The following is a 15,869-nucleotide window of genomic DNA, read 5'->3' on the forward strand; positions in this document are numbered from 1 at the left end:
GATCGACTTCGACATTGCCCGCATCGGCCTCTCGTACAACACCATCCTAGGGTACCCTGCCTTAGCTCAGTTCATGGCAGCGACCCATCTGGCCAACGACCTCATGAAGATGCCGAGCAGCAGCGGCGTCCTCACCGTGGCTGGAGACACCAAGGAGGCACTGGCGACCCTGAAGCTCTCCTTCAGGGCCGCAGCGGCAGCGCACCCAGCCGACGAAGCCACCCCGGGGGCTAAGGAGGTCGTGCCGGCGAAGAAGAAGCAGTTGTTCACTCAAGATCGGGCCGAGACGAAGCAAGTCCCGGTCGAGGAAGATGGATCCTCGGGAGCCCCCTTCACCATAGGCGCCAACCTCGACCTGGGCCAAGAGGAGGCATTGGTAAAGTTCTTGTGCGCTAACAAGGAGGTATTCGCCTTGGAGCCCTAGCAGCTGGTGGGGGTCCCCAGGGGGTAATCGAGCATCACTTGAGGGTGTGCCCCAATGTGCGCCCCGTGAAGCAGAAGGCGCGGCGGCAATCCATGGAGAAGCAATCCTTCATCGTCCAAGAAACTCGCAAGCTAGAAGCAGCGGTTGTCATTCGCGAGGTACGGTACCCGGAATGGCTGGCAAACCCCGTCTTCGTCCCCAAGATGGGCGGGAAGGAACGCATGTGTGTCGACTTCACCTACCTCAACAAAGCCTGCCCCAAGACCCATTCCTGCTCCCGCGCATCGACCAGATCGTCGACTCCACCGCCGAGTGTGACTTGCTGTACTTCCTGGACGCGTTCTTGGGCTACCACCAGATCAAGATGGTGGTAGAGGATGTGGAGAAGACGGCCTTCTTAACCCCGTGCAGGGTATACTACTACACTTGCATGCCGTTCGGACTATGCACCATAGGGGCGACCTTCCAGCGGTTGATGAACATCGCCCTGGGCCAGCAGCTAGGGAGGAATGCAGAAGCCTATGTCGATGACATCATGGTAAAATCTCCGGAAGCAAGAACCCTCATTCAGGACCTGGAGGAGACTTTCACCAGCCTGCGCCAGGTGGACCTGCGGCTCAACCCGGAGAAGTGTGTGTTTGGTGTCCCTTCCGACAAGCTGCTGGGCTTCCTCGTGTCGCACCGGGGGATCGAGGCCAATCCGGAGAAGGTCAAAGCAATAGAAGACATGAGCCCGCCGCAAACCCTAAAGGAAATGCAAAAGCTTGCAGGCTGTGTGACCTCGTTGGGGCGCTTCATCTCCAAGCTGGGGGAGCGCGCCTTGCCGTTCTTCAAGGTGATCAAGAAGAAGGGCCCATTCGAGTGGACCCCCAGAGGCGGACCTGGCATTTCAAGACCTCAAGAGATAATTGACCAGCCCATCGGTGATGGTAGCGCCTCATCCCCTCGAGCCCCTGGTGCTCTACCTGGCTGCAACGCCTCACTCAGCCAGCGCGGCGTTGGTGGCCGTCCGGCAGGAGCGCCAGGCCAAAAGTGCGCCGCGTAATGCCACACCCTCGCCCGAGACGACGCGGCACCAAGGCGATGCTCCTAAAGCCACGACGACGCCCGCAGATGATCATGCCCCGCAAGACGGCGTTCCTGGGCCTGCGGAGGCCCCGACGCGTGACCAAGCTCCTGAGGATACCCCACCATGGGAGGCGCCACAACTCCCAGACGCCACAGGCTACATCAACGCTCCCGCCCTCGTCGAACACCTGGTGTACTTCGTCAGCACGGTGTCGCGGGACGCGAGGGCACGATACCCCATGCCATAGAAGCTTTTGCTCGCACTCCTGGTGGCCTCGCGCAAGCTGCGTCATTACTTTCAAGGCCACCCAATTAAGGTCGTCTCAGCCTACCCACTGGATAGGGTGATCCGGAGCCCTAACGCTGCGGGAAGATTCGCTGAGTGGAACATCGAATTGCAAGAATTTCAGCTGGTCTTCAGCACAACCAGGGTCTTCAAGGGAGCCGCCCTCGCCGACTTCGTGGCAGAATGGACCGACGCTCCAGGGCCTGAAGCACGCGAGAGCCGATCCCTCTTGCCAGGAAGCGAAGCGCCGGATGGCTGGGTCATGTACTTCGATGGCGCTTTCGCACGCCAAGGAGCGGGGCCCGGCGCTGTGCTCATCTCCCCCACTCAAGACAAGCTATACTATGGAGTGCAACTCTGCTTCCAGTGGGGCGAGAAGTTCTCAAACAACATCACGGAATACGAGGGGTTGATCGCCGGCCTCAAGGCCGCCACGGCCTTGGGGGTGAAGCGTCTCACCATCAAGGGTGACTCATAGCTCCTCGTCAGCTTCTCCAACAAGGTGTACGAGCCGAGGGACGAGCACATGGAAGCATACCTCGCAGAGGTGCGTAAGATGGAGAAGCAATTCTTGGGCCTGGAGCTACAACACGTGCCTCATGTCACGAACAAGGAAGTCGGCAACATCGCCAAAAGGGCATCCAAGTGCCTGCCCCCGGAGCCCGGCGTCTTCGAGGAGCGGCTTTTCAAGCCTTCAGCAGCACCCCCATCTGCGGGGCTGGCATCACCTCGAGAGGAGCTCCCCAACCACCAGCCTCGGGAGCCCCAGCCTATGGACCTACCACAGGAGAATGCCTGCTCCTGGCGCTCGAGCCTCGGGAGGGGTGCTGGACTGAGGAGTTCAAGGCGTACCTGATGGAGGGACACTGCCGGAGGAAGAGGAGGATGCGGAACGCGTGGCCCGGCAGGCTACAAACTGCATACATGATGGTCAGCTATACAGAAAGCAACCAAATGATGTTTCCTTGCGATGCATCTCCAGGGAGCAGGGGAACGAGCTGCTAGCTGACATACACGGTGGAGACTGCGGGCATCACTCCTCGTCACGTACCCTGGTCGGAAAGGCATTCCGTAGCGGGTTCTAACCGCTTCATCACCGACAACGGCTCGCAGTTCGCTAGCAATCTCTTCAGGACCTATTGTGCTAACCTTGGAACGCAGATTTGCTACGCTTCGCTGGCGCACCCCAGGAGCAATGGCCAAGTCGACCGCGCCAACGCCAAGGTCTTGAGAGGCCTCAAGACCAGGCCCTTCAAGAAGAAACTCAAAGCCTGCGGCAGGGGCTGGCACGATGAGCTCCAATCCGTGTTGTGGTCCATCCGCACCACCGCCACCAAGCCAACAGGCGAGACCCTGTTCTTCCTCTTCTACGGAGCAGAAGAGGTTCTCCCTCATGAGGTTAGGCATCGCTCCGCGCGGGTCCTCGCGTTTGATGAGACGCAGCAGGATGCCATGCGGGGGATGGACCTTGTGCTGGGGGAGGAACGCCGCCGTGAAGCCTCGCTCCGAGCGGCAAGTTACTAGCAGGCGCTGCGATGGTACCACTGTCGCAGCGTCCGCTCCAGGACGGTCGAGGTGGGCGAGCTAGTCCTGAGGCGGGTGCTCTCCAGGGAAGGGATGCATAAGCTCTCGCCCATGTGGGAGGGCCCATTTTGGATCGCCCGCGTCTGCAGGCCTGGCGCCGCGCGCCTTGAGACGCAGGACGGGATCCCCATCTAGAACGCCTAGAACATCCAGCACCTCCGGAAGTTCTACCCATGAAGCAAGGCCCAGTGCCTGTGAAGGTCTCCATCGGCGTTCTTGGAACGGGGGTCCCCAGACTTGCCTGCCTGCGGCCCACGGCATGGCTGTGCTAGTAGGCCTGTATGGCCCATCTTCGTCAACAAGGCGTTCAAGACCCTCGCGAGGGTCCAAGCCTCGCGAGGCGGGTGACACAAGACCTCCTCAGGAGCGGCCTCGCCAGTTTGGCTCGTGAGGGGCGGAGAGATCAAGGCAAGGCAAACCTCGCGAGGTTCTCGTGACGTGAGCCATGACGATCAAGATCGGGCGGGCACCAGGCGGGCGCCAGCGCGCTGTGTCCTTGTTTCATCTTTGGTGCTAAGGAGGCAAGTGCAGGCGTAGAGTACCGAGGCATCAAGCAAAGGTTTCCATATCAGTGCAACGAGACCAAGACCAGCAAGACGGCAAGATGGAGGTCACCATGGAGCCCAAGGCGGCGTCACCACCAGAGCCTTTTGCAGACGAAGACCGCTTTTGTCAGGATAAGTTGTACTAGATGTCCCCTTTCAAATTGGCCGTTGTTGGCTCCCTTCCCGCTCAATATTTGGGGGAGAGGACTAGGGCCTATATAAGTAGAACTAGCCACCACCGTAGGGGGATCCAGCACCAACTCATTCAGAGGCATCTCACCTGATCCTTAGCCACACACCGAGCACAAGAACACCTCAACCTCAGGAGGCTGTTCTTCCCCTTGTACTGTTCATCATTAGCCCAAGAGGCAATCCACCACCACAACACTGGAGTAGGGTATTACACCACAACGGTGGCCCGAACCAGTATAAATCTTGTGTCTCTTGTGTTGTGAGTTCGTCGAGTTCGTCCGCGAGATCTTAGCAAGCTAGGGCGTGGATCGGTAGGAGGGAAAGAACCTCGCGCGCACCCTAGAGTTCGAACCTCAAGGGTTTTACCGAAACCCGTGATCCGACATTTGGGGCGCCAGGTACGGGTGCGCCGTAGCCTTCCCTTCGCCAATCTACGCTCCGCCACCACCGCGCTCCGCCCTCATGGCAGGCACCTCGCTATCGGCTCCGACGGCCGGCGCTGACGACGGGGCCAGGGGGCTCCGAGCCCTGGCCCCGGCCTTACGGTGGATGCAGTGGCCAGCCAAGTTCAAGCCGGAGATGCCGCTGCGCTACGACGGCGTGGCGGACCCGACAGCTTTCCTGCTGGCGTACGAGGAGGCCGTCCTCGAGGCCGGGGGCGACGACAAGGTCATGGCCAAGTGGTTTCCCATGGCCCTCACCGGCGCGCTGCGTGGCTGGCTGCTCAACCTCCCCGGATCCACGGTGGCATCTTTGGGGGAGCTGCGCGACCTTTTCACTGTGCGCTACACGGCACCAGCACACCACGCGGTCCGGCCCTGCTAGGCGGCTCTCAAGCGCCGCCTTCAGATCGCCATGTCAAGCCATTCCTTCGCCAGATCGGCGCCGCATCCAAGCGCTCGGGGGCTCCGACGGGCTGGGCTGTGCCCAACGCCGACCTCATCTTCGACTCAGAAGACCACTCCGTCACCACCACCGGCTCGGGTATGCTCCCGATGCTCTGCACGCCCACCATCTGCAACGTGGCCGTCACCAAGACCCTCATCGATGGCGGCGCCAGCCTCAACATTCTCTCCATGGAGGCCTTCCGCCTTCTTCATGTGTCGCTTGAGCGGCTCAGCCTCAGCAAGCCTTTCTCAGGAGTTGGCGGCGGCACCGCCCACTCCTTGGGGCAGATCCGCCTCCCCGTCACCTTCGGCACGCGTGACAACTACTGCACCGAATTGGTCGACTTTGACATCCCCGCATCGGCCTTCCGTACAATGCCATCCTCGGGTACCCGGCACTGGCACAGTTCATGGCAGCAACCCATCCGGCCTACAACCTCATGAAGATGTCTGGAAGCAAGGGCGTCCTCACCATCAAGGGGGACGCTAAGGAGGCCCTAGCAGCGCTCAAGCTTACCTTCAAGACCGCCGCGACGGCGCAGCCCGCCAACACATGCACCCCTGAGCCCAAGGGAGCAGCACCAACCAAGAAGAAGCAACTGTTCACCCAAGACAAGGCGGAAACCAAGCAGGTGCCGGTCGATGAAGACGGATCCTCGGGAGCCACCTTCACCATAGGTGCTGACCTCGACCCAGGCCAAGAGGAAGCGTTGGTGAAGTTCTTGCGCGCAAACAAGGAGATATTCGCGTGGGAACCCAAGCAGCTGGTGGGGGTCCCGAGAGAAGTGATTCAACATCACTTGAGGGTGTGCCCCAATGTACGCTCGGTGAAGCAGCGGGTGAGACGGTAGTCCACGGAGAAGCAGGCCTTCATCATCCAAGAAACCCACAAGTTGGAGGCGGCGGGCACCATCCGCGAGGTTCGGTACCCCGAATGGCTAGCGAACCACGTCGTAGTGCCGAAGAAAGGCGGGAAGGAGCGAATGTGCGTCGACTTCACCAACCTCAACAAGGCCTGCCCCCAAGATCCATTCCTACTCCCGCACATCGACCAGATCGTTGACTCTACCGCCGACTGCAACCTGCTGTGCTTCCTGGATGCGTTCTCAGGTTATCACCAGATAAAGATGGCGGTAGAAGATGTAGAGAAGACGGCCTTCCTGACCCCGTGTGGGGTGTACTGGTACACGTGCATGCCCTTCGGACTGCGCAACGCGGGCGCGACCTTTCAGCGGTTGATGCACATCGCCTTAGGACGGCAGCTCGGGAGAAATACGGAGGCCTACGTCGACGACATTGTGGTGAAGTCTCGGGAGGCAAGAACCCTGATCCAAGACCTGGAGGAGACCTTCGCGAGCCTGCGCCAGGTGAACGTGCGACTTAATCCAGAAAAGTGTGTGTTCGATGTCCCTTCCGGCAAGCTACTGGGATTCCTCGTGTCTAACAGAGGGATCGAGGCTAACCCAGAAACGATCAAGGCCATTGAGGACATGAGCCCACAACAGACCCTCAAGGAAATCCAGAAGCTGGCTGGTCGGGTAATTGCATTGGGACGCTTCGTCTCCAAGCTGGGAGAGCGCGCCCTACCCTTCTTCAAGCTGATGAAGAAGAAGGGCCCATTTGAGTGGACCCCAGAAGCCGACCGAGCTTTTCAAGACCTCAAGAGATACCTAACCAGCCCTCTGGTGATGGTGGCACCATGACCTCTCGAGCCTCTAGTAGTCAATCTAGCCACCATCCCGTACTCCGCCAGCGCGGCGCTGGTGGCGGTTCGGGAGGACCACCAAGCCAAGGGCGCTCCGCGCCAAGCTACGCCGCCAACCGGGATGACGCAAGATGAGGAAGGCACAGCAAGAGCCGTAGCGGCATCAACAGAAGACCAAGCTCGACAGGACGACGTCGCCGAGATTCCCGCAAGCGATCAGGCGTCAGGAGTTCCACCACCTCAGGAGACGTCCCAGCTTTCGCAAGACACGAGACTCACCGATGCGCCAGCCCTCATCGAGCACCCAGTGTATTTCATCAGCACGGTGTTGCGGGACGCAAGGGCACGATACCCCATGCCCCAAAAGCTCCTTCTCACGCTCTTGGTGGCCTCGCGCAAGTTGCGGCACTACTTACAGGGCCACCCCATCAAGGTCGTCTCAGCCTACCCTTTGGAGAGGGTGCTCAGGAGCCCCAACTCTGCTGGAAGGGTCGCTGAGTGGAACATCAAGCTGCAGGCATTCCAGTTGGAGTTCAGCACTACCAGGGTCATCAAGGGAGCTGCACTTGCTGATTTCATGGCAGAATGGACGGATGCCCCGATGCTGCAAGTAGGAGAGGACTGGTCCACCTCGCCGCGAAGCGAGGTGCCCGACGGCTGGGTCATGTATTTCAATGTGGCCTTCGCGCACCAGGGCGTGGGGGCTGGATCAGTACTCGTCTCGCCCACTCAAGACAAGCTCTACTACGCTGTACAGCTTTGCTTCCAGCAGGGCAAGAAGGTCTCCAACAACATCGCAGAATACGAAGGCCTCATAGCTGGCTTGAAGGCCGCGACAGCTCTGGGGGTGAAGCGCCTCACCGTTAGGGGCGACTCACAGCTCCTCGTCAACTTCTCCAACAAGATATACGAGCCGAAGGACGAGCACATGGAGGCATACCTCACGGAGGTGCGCAAGATGGAGAAGCAGTTCCCTGGAGTTGCAGCATGTGCCCCGGGGCAGCAACAAGGAAGCTGACAAGATCGCCAAGAGGGCATCCAAGCGGCAGCGCCAAGAGCCTAGCGTCTTCGAGGAGCAGCTCTTCAAGCCGTCAGCAACGCCACCACTTTCGAGAATAGCTCAGCCTCGGGAGGAGCTCCCGCAGCCGCCTTCCACAGAATCCCCAGCCTGTGGCCCGACTTCGGGAGCACGCCTACTCTTGGCGCTCGAGCCCCAGGAGGGATGCTGGACCAAGGAATTTAGGGAATATCTGATGCAAGGGGCACAGCCGAAGAACGAGGAGGACGCAGAGCACGTGGCCCGGCAAGCCACAGCATATTCCATCCAGGACGGTGAGTTATACAGGAAGCGACCAAATGATGTTTCACTGCGTTGCATATCTAGAGACCAGGGGAAGGAGGTACTATCTGACATACACAGTGGGGACTGCGGGCACCACTCGTCGTCACGGACCCTCGTTGGCAAGGTATTCCGTAGCGGATTCTACTGGCCCATGGCGCTCAACGACGCAGCCGAGCTGGTGAAGTCCTGTGAAACCTGCCAGTTTCGCGCCAAGCAGATCCATCAGCCGGCTCATGGCCTCCAGACCAGCCCACTCACATGGCCGTTCGCGGTCTGTGGGCTGGATATCTTGGGCCCGTTCCCTCGGGCGCCTAGGGGCTATCGCTACCTCTATGTAGCCATTGACAAGTTCACCAAGTCGGTGGAAGTGGAAGTCGTCCGCACCATCCCTGCTGGTTCCACGGTCAAATTCATCAAGGGTCTCGTGAGCCGCTTCGGGGTTCCCAACCGCATCATCACCGACAACGGCTCGTAGTTCACTAGTAACCTCTTCAAAACATATTGTGCTATCCTTGGAACGCAGATCTGCTACGCTTCGGTTGCGCACCCCAGGAGCAATGGTCAGGCCGAACGCGCCAACGCAGAGGTCCTGAGGGTCCTCAAGACTAGGACCTTCAAGAAGAAGCTCGAGGCCTACGGCAGGGGCTAGCACGACGAGCTCCAGTCCGTGTTGTGGTCCATTCGCACCACCGCCACCAAGCCGACGGGTGAGAACCCGTTCTTCCTCGTCTACGGAGCCGAAGCGGTCCTCCCTCACGAAGTCAAGCATCGCTCCGCACGGGTCCTGGTGTTTGATGAAACGCAGCAGGACGCCACGCGGGGGATGGACCTCGTGTTGGGGGGGGGAACGTCGCCGCGAAGCTGCACTGACAGCGGCAAGGTACCAGCAGGCACTGCGGCGATACCACTGCCGCAACATCCGCTATAGGACGCTCGAGGTGGGCGACCTCATCCTGAGGCGGGTCCTCTCCAGGGAAGGGCTGCACAAGCTCTCACCTATGTGGGAGGGCCCGTTCAAGGTCGTCCATGTCTCCAGGCCTGGTGACGCGCGCCTGGGGACGCAGGATGGGGTACCCACCCAGAACGCCTAGAACATCCAGCACCTCCGGAAGTTCTACCCATGAAGCAAGGCCCAGTGCCTGTGAAGAAAGGCCCAGTGCCTGTGAAGAAGGCCCGGTGCCTGTGAAGAATCACTGCCCATGACACTCTCACGTAATAACGAGTGAGGCTGTACACGCCCCGGAGTCTCAGGAGTGCCACCCTCGGGCCTCGGGGGCTCCCTCCCATGCCTAGTGGCAGCACTTAGCTCCGCGCTGGTGAGAAGACTTGAATACTAGACTAGGTGCCGGACGCGGCTTTTCATTTGCTTTCCGTAGTTGGCTCGCCTTCTTTTAATCGAAGTTTGCTTCTGGTGTTCCTTGCTAATTTGGTTCCGTCGCATTTTGCCACTGTTTCCAACTTCAGTTCACTTGCGTTCTCTCTCTCACATTCCTCACGAGGGGGCTAGGCAGGTGCCTTCGTGAGCGCTTTTCCTTCTCTCTGCCTTCCGTTTGCTTTCTCGCAAGGCACCCTCGTTCGAGCCCACAAGCTGGTGCATCTCTCCTAATCCCTGCCCCTCGGGTACCGCGATATGAAGCGCTGGATCTAGGCTTGGGTGAACGATAAGTAGCCTAACGAGCTTCCTAACGAATTTTCTGCAGTTCCTGAGCGACCACTAAGTCAAGACGGGTGTCGGTGTCAAAACCGGCGGATCTCGGGTAGGGGGCCCCGAACTGTGCGTCTAAGGCGGATGGTAACAGGAGGCGGGGGACACGATGTTTACCCAGGTTTGGCCCTCTCGATGGAGGTAATACCCTACTTCCTGCTTGATTGATCTTGATGATATGAGTATTAAAAGAGTTGATCTACCACAAGATCATAGAGGCTAAACCCTAGAAGCTAGCCTATGGTATGATTGTTGTTGTCCTACGGACTAAACCCTCTGGTTTATATAGACACCGGAGGGGGCTAGGGTTACATAGAGTCGGTTACAAGGGAGGAGATCTACATATCCGTATTGCCAAGCTTGCCTTCCACGCCAAGGAGAGTCCCATCCGGACACGGGACGAAGTCTTCAATCTTGTATCTTCATAGTCCAACAGTCCGGCTAAAGTACATAGTCCAGCTGTCCGAGGAGCCCCTAATCCAGGACTCCCTCAGTAGCCCCTGAACCAGGCTTCAATGACGATGAGTCCGGCGCGCAGATTGTCTTCGGCATTGCAAGGCGGGTTCCTCCTCCGAATATTCCGTAGAAGATTCTGAACACAAGGATAGTGCCCGGCTCTGCAAAACAAATTCCACATACCATCGTAGAGAGAATAATACTTCCACAAATCTAATCTGCTGACATGACATCACACTACGGCCCGGTCATTATTCGAACCGTTTTTCTCAACCAGTTACTGCACATATTGCGAGGCGGTTTCTTGGCACGTCTTGTCGAAGCAGAGATCGTGTCCCCTTATCACGGGATTCTCATCAATACGGGTGTGGGTAACCCAACCGCGCGATCAATTACGGCGCTTGGGGAATAAGCGAATTTACCAGGCAGGTGGGGAGGCGTATAGTTTCTTCCGCCCTTATAAAGGGACAAGGATTCCTCTTTTTCACCCGCGCCCTCTTCCTCCTTGCTCATCCAGTCTTGCGCACTCGAGCCCCAGCACCCAAGTTCGCATCTTCTCCTCAAACCACTCCAAGAATGTCCGGAGCGGGAGGCAAGTGGATGGTCTCCTCCACTACGGAGGAGGACATCACAAAATTACGGAGAGCCGGATATCTGGCCGCGGATATCGCACACCGGTTGCCAGATGCGGGGCAGATCATCCCTACTCCAGAACCCCATGAGAGGGTGGTTTTTCTTACCCACTTCGTCCGTGGACTGGGATTTCCCCTCCACCCGGTTGTCCGCGGGCTCATGTTCTATTACGGGCTGGACTTCCACGATCTGGCCCCCAATTTCATCCTCAACATCTCGGCGTTTATTGTCGTGTGTGAGGCCTTCATCTGCATCAAGCCCCACTTCGGCCTGTGGCTGAAGACCTTCAACGTTAAACCGAAGGTGGTGGTCGACCAGCAAGCGAAGTGCGGAGGCGCCATGGTGGGCAAAATGCCCAACGTCATCTGGCTCGAAGGCTCCTACGTGGAGACCATAAAGGGGTGGCAATCGGGGTGGTTCTACATCACCGAGCCGCGCGACACCAACTGGGTGGCGGCCCACGAATTTCGATCCGGAATCCCCATGCGGCTCACCTCCTGGAAAGAGAAGGGCCTATCCTGGGGTTCCTCGGTAGAGCTGACCGGACTCCAGACCTGCGTCAAAAGCATGATGAGCAAGAAAATCAAGCTCGTCAACGTGGTCCAAGTCATGCTCTTCCGTCGGATCCTCCCGTGTCAAAGACGGGCAGTCAATTTGTGGGAGTTCGACCCGGCCGAGCACCAGACGCTGCGAGAGCTCTTCGACATGACGCATAAGGACGTCTAGAAGGTGTTGTTCAAGGGCGCCGAAGTACCTCCTCCCCTTACCGAGGATCACGGACTCTGCGCAAAGCGCCCTGCCAATCCAGTAAGTCTTTTATATCTCGTAAGATGTTCATTTTCCCCAGTTTAACCATGCGCGGGATCTAAGCCTCCACGCCATTTAACAGGACTAGGTAGCGACAGCGGAGCAGATCGATTGTCCAGCCCCCCTGCCCGAAGATCCAGCAGATGCCCTCCTAACGGAGATGCTGGTTCCGGCGCCTTATGAGGTGCCGGTGAAGAAGGCCAAGAAGAAGGCCACGGGGACCCGGAAGGGTCTCCGGCGCAAGGTTATATCGGACTCATCGTCCGAAAACACCGAGGCGCACTCCTCCCACGAAAATGAGGAGGAAGAAGAGGAAAGTTTCCCCCCCCCCCAGCCGAGGGGGACAAGAAAAGGAAGGCCGCCCCATATGGGGACGCCGAAGGGTCCAAGAAGGGAAGGACTCTCCTTCCGGACTGCTCCACGGCAGCCGCTTTTAGCGATGATGAGTGGCTGCCCAGGGACAAGCCCCTGGCGAAGTCGTAAGTATTCGAACTCCATAATAATTCTTGGTATGTCTTATTGTACTGTTTCTTATCACGCCGCGCATGATTATACAGCCCATCCCGAGCCCACATCAAGGTATCTTCGTCGGATGGTTCTTTGGGCCCGTCGAATATGAACAGTGATTCACTCCCGACCGCCTCCTCCCCCCGCCCTACAGACAACGCCGAGGTGTTGTCTCCAAGGGGACTGAACCAAGGGGAGACAGTTCCGGAGACGCTTCAGGGCGACATTCCAGGCGCTGGGCGCACGAGGGGCAAGACTCCTCTGGGCCCTAACGCCGGGGGCAGCAAGTCTAGCCACAGGCCGAATACGCCGCCGGAACCTCCAGTGGTTCCAGATTCTGTCAGGCAACCCCTCGCTAAGGGGGGCAAGCCGTCTGTGCCGATGGCGTCTGTTCATCCAGAGGCATCGGACAACTTGCTGGAAAGTGCTTCGCGGTGCTTCCATTGACGAAGAGCACCGCACTATCATGAGTGCGGTGGTCCAGAAAGTTCAGTCCGCCAAGAGCGGACTGACTGAAGCCTGTGCCAGCCTCCTAACAGGCTTTGAGGTAAGTAACCAGATTATAAGAGAATGTTACCGCATAGACAGTAGCCCCTGATGCTCTGTTTGGCGTTCGCGAAGAAAGGCCGAATAGAGGATCAAATAATAACCGCAGGAGTCTAATCGGGATATGTCTATGTGCATATGCAGGCTTCACTACTGGCCGCTGCCCCACGTACTGCGGAGGTCGCCGCACTGAAGCGGGACCTTGAGCGGTCCAAGGAAGAGCTCGGCCTTACCAAGAGGCAGCTCGAGGAGAACAAAGGTAAGTGATACCCCTTCTGTATATTTAAAAAAAGGTTTGGTTTTAAAATAATAGGATCGTCATGAATTGTGCTAGGGGCCACGACCGAAGTGGCGGCCCTGCAGAAGGCGCTATCCGAGGCCAAAGGCAAAGCAGCCAAGGAGCGCATCGAGCGAGAAAAGCAAGAAGCCCGAGTAGGCGAGGTGCAGCAAGAGCTCCAGGCTCTCGCCAAAAAACACGAGTCCTTGGAGCTTGACTCTAAGATGCAAGGGTCTGAGCTTGCGAAGGCCCTTGAAAGCGCACAACATGCCAAGGCCGAAGCCCAAAAGGCCCTCCAGGAAATTGAGGCAGTTAACAAGATAGCGGCGGGTAAGGCATTCATTATGCAAAGCAAGCATGTGAAGGAAACTTTCTTTTTACTTACCCGAGTTCGGAGCTCTCAGGAGCGTTCGCAGATCTGACCCACAGTGTGTCGGATGCCGCGGAGTTCTACCGGGCTGAGGAGGGGAGCTCGACGGAGAAGTTGTTCTGGTCTCAGTATACTGGGACTGAACACCCAGTGCCCTTGAGCGACCATCTGAAGCAACTGGTCGAGCTCCACAAGGCGGCTGAACAGGCCATGAAGGGTCTTATAGTCCAGATGTGGCCTGGCGAGCCCCTGGCTGATAGCTACTTCGGTCTGGTGAGGCGGCTTGTGAATGCCTGCCCATGGCTTGAAGTCATAAAGCGGTCCGTCTGCATCGAGGGTGCGCGCAAGGCTTTTGCCCGAGCGAAGGTGCACTGGGCGAAGCTGGATGCCGAAAAGCTGGTGAAGGAGGGGCCGCCAGAAGGCAAGGAGCATCGCTACCCCAAAAAGTATTATGACAGTGTCCTGAAGGGTTCTCGCCTTGTGGCGGAGGAATGTGCTAAGGATGTAATATTCGAATGAATGTACTCACGTGATCCTGTAATATGAAACGAGTTCATTTGCGCTATGCAACGCTTGTTAATTTAAAATATTACCTTCTATGCGGCCGTTTATGAAACCTGAAAGTTGGCCAGTCGTCGGCTTCTGCCCCCATGTAACTAGTACTGAGGTGTTCGGGATAAACCTGAGCACTCTTTATCCCAATTTTGGGTCCTTCGAAGGAGGTGTTCAACACAGCGAAATAGGCAATCGGACTATAAAGCTTTATCAATCTCCCTTAGCCATAGAAGTCTACAATTTTAAATTTTGGCGAAGCCCCTAGTATTCGGAAGGCCGAATTCGGGGCGCTATATACGCCTAAGTCGGACAAGGCCGACTCCTTGCCTGAAGCGGAAAAAGTCTTTAAGGACTTGAGACCTCTCGAACAGCGACCAACTCTCGCCTCATCATGACAGTCAGTTTTCGGCTTTCTCTACTGAGGTGCTAGTCCGGAAGAACCGGGACACAATCACAGTAGTTCTCCCAGTGCTACCTTAGCCGATTTTCCAGAACGTAAGGTACCAAAACATGGGAGCCGGGCAAACCCAACTATTGACCCAAGACATGATTCGGAGCTGATGCATATAATGCTATAAGTTCGGGGTGCCGCACTGTCGAAAGTGTTTGGACTTCTCACGCCGTGTTATGGGGTATACTGAAGCCCCTGGCGCACTGGTCGTACCAGAATGTACGGGTGCAAGTTGTCATAAATAGGCAAAAAGAAAAAAAAGAAAGGGGAATGCAATAATAGGCTAACCCTATGCATTGTTATTAAATAATACGTCAAAGCGTACGGATACAAGTAGTGCAATAAGCAAAAAATAGGACCATTTAACATGTCCTATCCAAGGGCAAGTTGCGTACGGGTATGTAAAATAGGTATTTTGATCGTTATCAGAGACCTCCTGGGGATTCCCTTGCACGTCAGACCGTCTTGCTTCCTTGGTAATTCCTTACCGCGATGAGTCCAACAATTAGACTGCCGGAAAGGGCTTCCAGAGAGTAAAGTCCTGAAAGAGAGAAAATGATGAAGGTATACAGCCCCTGGGGCGGTTGAGCCGCACTATGGGACGTGCCGTAGTGGTGCCTCCGCTCATGCCCATGGTATCTTGAGTGCGTAGTTATGTACGCGTGGCACAGATTTCGCCACTTGACTGGGACTAGGATGGAGGCCGAATTGCTAGTCAAGCTCAAAACGTGCCTGCCAATCCGCCTCCGGGGTACTCCGGACTCACTAGAAGGTGTCCGGGGTCTTTTTCGCTGAATTGGCGGTTTGCCTAATAAGGCTGCTTTGCACTTCTGCTGCGAGGGCCGCAGTGTGCTCCTCCGTGCGGAGCGCGCCCTCTGTGTTTCCATTAACTGTTATAACCCCGCGTGGTCCTGGCATTTTGAGTTTGATGTATGCATAATGTGGTACCGCATTGAATCTGGCAAATGCGGTTCGTCCAAGCAGTGCGTGATAGCCGCTGCGAAAAGGGACGATATCAAAGATTAACTCCTCGCTTCGAAAATTGTCCGGAGACCCGAAAACCACTTCTAGTGTGATTGAGCTCGTGCAACAGGCCTCTACACCTGGTATTACACCTTTAAATGTGGTTTTGGTGGGTTTGATCCTCGAGGGGTCTATGCCCATTTTGCACATTGTATCCTGATAGAGCAGGTTCAGGCTGCTGCCACCGTCCATAAGGACTCAAGTGAGTTGAAATCCGTCAATGATGGGGTCAAGGACCAATGCGGCAGATCCTGCATGACGGATACTAGTGGGGTGGTCCCTGCGATCGAAGGTGATCGGACAAGAGGACCACGGGTTGAACTTTGGGGCGACTGGCTCCATCGCATAGACGTCCCTTAGTGCACGCTTCCGTTCCCTCTTGGGAATATGGGTTGCGTATATCATCTTCACCGTTTTCACTTGTGGGCGGAACCTCTTCTGTCCTCCTATATTCGGCGGCCGAGGCTCCTCCTCGTCGTCGCTATGCAGACCCTTGTCCTTGTTTT

This window comes from Aegilops tauschii, chromosome 4 (assembly GCF_002575655.3).
Source record: "Aegilops tauschii subsp. strangulata cultivar AL8/78 chromosome 4, Aet v6.0, whole genome shotgun sequence".
NCBI lineage: Eukaryota > Viridiplantae > Streptophyta > Magnoliopsida > Poales > Poaceae > Aegilops > Aegilops tauschii.